The 7,500-nt window shown below is 39.1% G+C and overlaps 1 protein-coding gene across 5 annotated transcripts in view; it reads left to right on the forward strand.

The window, feature by feature from the left end:
* LOC138003723 (lysine-specific histone demethylase 2-like) overlaps nucleotides 1-7,500 on the forward strand; it is an 82,204-nt gene that overhangs the window by 7,814 nt on the left and 66,890 nt on the right. The gene's annotated exons all lie outside the window — the stretch shown is intronic.

Genomic DNA, 7,500 nt, shown 5'->3' on the forward strand with positions numbered 1-7,500 from the left:
TGCAACCACACTTTTGACTTTAAGAAAAATGTTTCGGTTGTTTCAAACATCGTCATCAGTCATAGACTAGTGAGTGTATAAACATTAAACGGTTTACAAGATAATCTGAATAATACAGTATACATGTAAATGACTTAATAATCAAGACAATGATTCTTTGTAGATTAAATGTTTGTTACAAAGAGATAAAATTTAAGCATCTGTTGCCAAGATGCAACGTTTTATCGTTTTAAGTTTTCAAGGCAATGCCTCAAAGTAATCAAGTAAGGGGCTTTAACGTTCTTTAAAGGGGATACCTTTAACATTCTATAAAGGCCACACTTAAGAAATTCCTTACAAGCAGGGCCTTTAGCTTTCGGTAAAAACCACGCTTTTAATATTCCTCAAAAGCATTGATGTTTGATGTTCCTTAATAAAATCACCGGGCCTTAATCTTAAAATTAATCTTTAAAGGTTATGCTGAAAACATTCCTCAAAGGCCCCTCTTTTAACCTTCCTTAAACATTCATTAAAGGCGGCGCCTTTAGCACTCCTTAAAGACCACGCTTTTAATATTCTTTAAATGTGGGGCCTTTAACAATCCCTTCGAGTTTCAATGCTGCCATACTGTAGTCAACACAATCGCATTTTATTACTGGTCTGCCACTTGATGTAAGTCAAACATCATGCAGTCAAGCAGTTCATTTGAAATTGATTCACATGTGAAGGGATATTATGCATATTAAGATGACTGGAAACTATGCCAGGGAGAATTTCTGCAAGCACCAAAACCAAGCAATGTTGTTGATGAATACGATGGCGCAGTGGTGGGCCATTTAAAGCGAAGAAAAAGTCGACACTTTGCTAAAACCATTCTCTACTTTATAGAAACAGAGCATTTAAACAGAGCATGTAGCGTGGTCATAAAAGCAGACAAAGCTGTTAACTTTGGCGGTGGAGAAGGGATGTAAGCTGAGACTCTCAGGTCAAAAAAAAATTGTCAACATTTTGATGAAAGAGTTGGAACACCTTGAAAAGTGAGCATTATGCAATTGTACCCAGAAACTGAAGAACTCTCAAGCTAAAAAAAATGAGAACATACAGTGTGTATTTGTAGAGACATTCCAATGGATACCGCATCTGGTATGACTCTTGTGATCGGTAAATAACTCTCAAACATGTTATCTGTTCATTGCACTAATTAAAATCAAATTGCTCCAGTGTTTGTTCCAGTTTTAGTATTTATCACTCGATAAGAAAAGCTAATGGGATATCTCAATGGGCATCCGTGGCAAGTTATAAGAACTAGAAATTCGAGTTATCATCATCATCATCATCATCATCATCAACCCAATTTTGACCAGGGTTTATCCCCGCAAATGGGGGTGGCTGGATTTACCCCACTTTGTCAGCAATCTTTCTAACTCCCACTCTCCATCTCGCTCGATTCATGGCATCCTTTTTCTCCTAATCAACACTCTTGCTCTCCTTCTCTACTTGCGTCTTACACGTCTTCTTTGGTCGTCCTCGCTTCCTCTTGCCCTTCACTTCGAACTCCAACACTTTTCTCAGAACATGCCCATTGTCCCTCCTCAACACATGCCCGTACCATCTCACTCCATTTGCCTTTGCCATCTGATCTGAACCACTGTTTCTTTCAATCCCAACATCTCCATCAGGTCCTCTGTCCTCTTTTTTCTCCATCAGTTTTGCACCACACATTGCTCTCAAAATTGCTATCTCAGACACCATGTCTCACTCCCATATAACATCACCACTCTTACACAACTCCGATAAACCATTCCTTTCACCTTCAGCAAGAACCTTTTTGAGTTCAGCAACTCTCCACATTCCCTGAACTTCACCCAGCCAATTCTTGTTCTTGCTGTCAAAGCTGCCTCGCAGCCACCACTTGCATTCACCCTATCCCCCAAATAACAGAAACCTCTCACTGTTTCCACCTCTTCACACAACTCCTCCACCGGTTCCACTAATCCATCAGCTTGCTTCTTGCATCTTCCATACACAAAATCTCTTCCCAACCTCGAGGTCACCCTCTTTACATGTACTTTCGCGCATCTTCCGTGGATCCATTTCCCACATTTCACACACCACTGAATTTGCCATTACTCGCTTCCCACAAATACCACATGGATCCACCTTACTCACAGACTCTTTACCTTCTGGCTCACTCACTACCACTTTTGTTTTCCGAGGTTCACCTTCAGCCCCTTGCTCTCGAATGCCTCCTTCCATTTCCAGAACTTCTCCCTCAGTCCTTCCATCGTTTCACTCATCAAAACCAAGTCATCTGCATACAACATCTCACTCATCAAACCATTTCTCACACTCTCTGTAACCAGGTCAACCACGATCGCAAAAACCAACGGCGACAACACGGATCCCTGGTGCACACCAACTTTCACCTCAAACTCCTCGGACAACTCAAGCCCAACTCTGACTCTTGTCTTTGCACCTTCATACAAACTCATCACTGCTCTCACCATTGCCTCTGGTATACCTCTCTTCCTCATTGCCCACTCCAATACCTTTGTTGGGACCCTGTCAAATGCCTTCTCCAGGTCAACGGAGCCAGAAATTCGAGTTATTGTGGTAAATTTTGATCAAGGGAGACTAAATTTAGTTCGAGTGAGTGGGGTTTTCAAGTTATCCGAGTTTGAGTTACCGGGGTTCTACTTTAAATAATTATAAATCAGTGTAAGATGCGATGAAGAGACCAACTCTTAACTGTTGTAGGTTTAATGCAACGTTTCGGCCGTTCGGCCTTCTTCAGGTTGAAAATTAAATTCCACAGTGAAAATAACTAAACAATCAAAGGTTAATACAGATAACATGTTGATGTGGAGCGATACAAACAAGTAACAAAAATCCGAAAGAAATGATCAAGCCTAATTAGCAGTATAACCCAAAAACGATAATGAAATGCCTAATAATGAGAAAATGGTAAATCACAATAACTCAATTGTTGTAATTAATTAGGTGTTTTGATCTAAATTCTTGCCTTTTGTTAAGACCATGGGGATTAAGGGTAAATGATTGCGCTGTCCAATAGGCCTCCCTAGTGAGCAATAATTGATCAAGATGTGAAGAATTTTCGGAATAGGGACCTTAAGATCTATGACGGTGACTTCAACGAAAACGTTGCCTCAAAATTTCACTTTGCTTTATCAGATTTCTTTCATGGTTATTCTATCTTGTTCGTTTCTTACAATTTGGGCGAAGTAATTCCTAAAAATAAATTGGTACGAGCAATTACAAAGTGAAAATACAGAATGAAAAATTCTCTGTTGCATGCTTATATTGTCGTCAAAACCTCAAATTTGGTAATTATTTCATGTTGTCCTTATGCAGAGTACAGCAAGAATTCGTCCTAAAATCCATGCTGCATGTGCAGCACGATAATTTATGCTCTTTTACCCAATGATAATTATCGTTGTTTTGCGCCGTTGTTGCCGTCGCCGTCTTAAAATCTTAAGCTCCCTAATAAATTTCCCAGGGTACATGAACAGCACTCTTGAAACTAAAATGACAGAACCCTTCGACGGAGGGTAAATCACATAACAATTGAAATTATTTACGACGAAGTAATAAATAAAATGAAAACTGGACAGGTCATGAATCATTTTCCAAGCAAGAACATGTGAAATGGCCTAATTCTAGTTACTGTTAATTAATACGATTTTTGAAGCGCAATTTGCACCTTTTGTTAAGGCCATGCGGATTAAGTGTGAACAATTGTGTCATCCAACAGTCTTCCCTGGTAAGTAGTGACTGGTCTAAATGTAATGGAGTTTGGAAGGATAATTATAATTGTTCGATGATGACAAAACTCAATTGGGAACTATTAAAATGCACCGCCAATTCACATTTCTCTATTGTTGAGCATATTTAATTTACGGTTGCGGAATCTAATCTTAAACTCAGTTGATGTAGAACCCACATATTGTTAGATCACATTTACTGCACGTTGCAAGGTAAATTGTTTTTGGATGAACAGGACACATTTTGTTGGATAGGATATTGCCTACCTGTGGCCAATTAGTAGGAGATTCTTACACAAATCACACCTATTTTTATCACATTTAAAGCAACCTCCCTTATTGACCGTCTAATTAACAGCAGAGCTTGGTCCAAATTTAGATGGCGCTAGAACCTCTTTGAGATTTTTGGTTCCTCGGTAGCTAGGGAAAACAGATTTAGCTGGAAAAATTTCCGTGATTTGAGATGACGATCTTAATAAATGAAAGTGCTTCTTAATGATGTTTTGAATGTCTGGCAAAATGGGATTGTAATCGAGTACCAGAGGAAAAACTTTTTTGCTACATGTACAATGTAGCTTTCACCTTTTTGCTTAAAAGTTCGGATCTGTGAATTTTAAGAGCCTTATCAAACTGTTTGTCAACTAAAGCTGCGGGGTAATTTTGCAACTTGAGATATCCTTTGTATTCTTCACATCTAGTTTCTAAAAAATTATCAATGGAACAATTGCGCTTAATTCTCAAAGCTACCCCATAAGGAATTGCCCTTTTGCAATGTAACAGGTGTGAACTAGAGAACGGCAAATAAAGGTGGCTGTCAGTAGGCTTAGAATAAATATCAGTATCAATTAACCCATCCTTAAGGTGTAATGGAAGATCCAAAACATGCAAAAAACTATCTGAATTTAAACCAATTCAAATTTGATGGTGGGGTACAGGGAATGAATGTAATCAGTGAATTCAAGCAATTTAGGCAAACCTTGGGTCCAGAGGTCGAAAATATCATCTCTATACCTCCACCAGAGCATCAGCTTCAATCTCCCTTCTAATTTGGCTTTCTCATCGATTATGCCATTGTTAAGTCGGCATAACTTCATGCATTTTTCGGTCCCATGGCCATACCATGTTTTTGTACAAAAAAAAAATATTATATATGATATATACGGGGGTATATATATATATCGGACTGCCAGTCATTTAGTGTTTTCAACACCTTGACATGGTTTATCGGCCATATGGCCAGAGCGAAAACAAAAAACACGTAGTCAAAGGCAAACTGAGTCAGTCCCGGCCACTTATTATTACTGGGTTGCCAGTATGGCAATCCCAGTCGGTAAGTGGGTGGGATTTTTTCGTTTTATTTATTTTATTTATTTTAGTTGTTTTTTTTTTCTGTGTCGGTAAAAGTTTTCCCTGTCACTCCCCTGGTAAGTGGTGTCTTTGTGCATCGAGCCTTCTGTGTGTATTTTCTTAGGATCGAGAGGGTAGTGGAAATGCGTACATGTAGATTTCTCTGGTGGACTCAGTAGAATCATTAACTTAACCTGCAATGGCGTCGAAAGTCATGTAACGCGAATGGTGTTTTAGTGGATACTTAAACAAAATATACCCTTGTGGAGCTCAATAATAGCAGTATTCACATTAGAGGACGAGAAACTTGTTAGATGGGTAACCCGTCTGACGAGTTTCCTGTCCTAGTGTGAATTCGCGATGACAAAGTTATCTGACTTACAGACATGATTCACATTAGGACAAGTTTTTAGGTCGGGTTAAGATGCCGAGGTACTGGTGCGAGATGTGCGTGGTTACCTAGCCAGCAGTCTAACTCGACCTGAAAACCCGTCTAAGTGTGAATTCGTGATGCATTTTGACGAGTTTCTCGTCTAGTCGGGAATGTTGTCTTTAAAAACTTGTCGACTCAGAGGGATAAGTGGACGGGTAAATTTGGACGAGTTTCTCGTTTGAAACTGTTTGAAACCCAAGGTGTTTGAAACGAAGGAAAAGGTGTTTCTCTGCGTGCTGCATCTGTCAACAACGAACATAATTATTACTGTCACAGCAAATTATTTCATTAGAGAATGCACGGAGTAATTTTCCGCTTCATTTGTTTCTTAAAAGTACCCTTTTGTTTTATTGAAGCTTACGGGCTTATGAATTAATCAGGAAAGAATGTGGATGAGGTTTTTTTCCTAACAAGCCGAGGAGCAAATATTGCTGTTAGAATAATGACGTACACTGTAGTGTTTAAAGTATTCTAAGGAGCGAGAATTCCACGTAAACTGCTTTGAAACCTTGTGGGTTAATTGTTGTGTGAAATAACAGTTGCGTAGAAAATTTGATCATGGAAACATAGTTGTGGAAACATAGTCTGCCTTGAGTCTGCGTTGCCAGTGACATTTCAATGCATAAAACATGGTTTTGCATGTAAAAGTGTGCATGTGGAAGTGATGCAGGAAACAAAATCAGCTGGAAAAATACGAGCAACTCCGAAGCCGTTCGCGTGACTACAAAGCTTACCCTCAGGAGAATCAGTAGCTTCCATTCAAGCCCACATTTAAATCCTCATAGTACTTCTGTAACTTCTGCCATTAAAACCACTTTTCAAATTCACAGTCGGTCTTATAATAAACTCGGTAACAGGAATATCTTCAAATACTTGAAACAAGAATTCAAGTTCAACTGTTGATGTTCTGAATACGCGTGGGCGTTCTCTTCATTTTAAAATAGAGTACACTTTGTAATTCCATTTCCTTAAAAGAATCATTTTAAATAATTATTTATAAACGACAAAGAGCGCATTAATTTTTAGAAAATACTGCAATTTGAAGCAAGATTTTGTGAAATTTCAGAGATGGCGAAGAGATCTTGCAGATTCTGCCGGGTCACGCCACAGGCAGACCCTCTATGTGTTCGTGGTTTAATAATTATATGTTTATGTGAAACGAAGAGAATCTATGAGGGTTATGAATGGAGCTCTGAAAATTGCACATCTAAATCACATCTTGGTCTGAATATCTCAATAAAGTTCAATGAAACCTTAATCGACTCATGTATGGTGTTTTTGCGCCTTCTTGTGCCCTCTAAAGCGTCTTATTGCGAAATTACTTTTGGCCGGTGACTGTTAAGACAAGAGAGGGAGACAAGGCTTGCAACTTATAATTAGCGGCCGTCAGCCGTGACCTCCTTCATTTCAAACTGGAATTAACTGAAAAATACTGAAAAATCTCACCTGAATGGCCCTTGGCAGCCCGCCGTGACTCAAATCCTAATTGGTAGATTTGAAACGGCCTGCATTCCTTGAATTCCTTTGGTCGCTGAGTTTGGCACTGATCATATTGAGAAAGCTGTATTTGTGACTTCAGCATCAATTTTCTTGGAAACTGAGGGATGAAGCTCAAATTTGGCCAAGAGATAGAGAAAAAAACTAATCTATTGAGATCCGTCGCCATTCAGGTGAGATTTTCAGTATTTTTGCGTTAATTTCAGTTTGAAGTGGAGGAGAGGTCATGGCTGACGGCTGCTTAGTTGCAAGCCTTGTCTCCCTCTCTTGTCTTAATCGTCACCAGCCAAAAGTAATTTGGTAATAAGACGCTTTAGACGGCCCAAGAAGGCGAAAAAACACCATACATACGTCAATCAAGGTTTCATTTAACTTTATTGGGATATTCAGACCGATGTGATTTTGATGTGCAATTTTCAGAGCTTTATTCATAACCCTCATAGATTCTCTTCGTTTCATATA

Source organism: Montipora foliosa, chromosome 5, assembly GCF_036669935.1.
Source record: "Montipora foliosa isolate CH-2021 chromosome 5, ASM3666993v2, whole genome shotgun sequence".
Classification (NCBI taxonomy): domain Eukaryota; kingdom Metazoa; phylum Cnidaria; class Anthozoa; order Scleractinia; family Acroporidae; genus Montipora; species Montipora foliosa.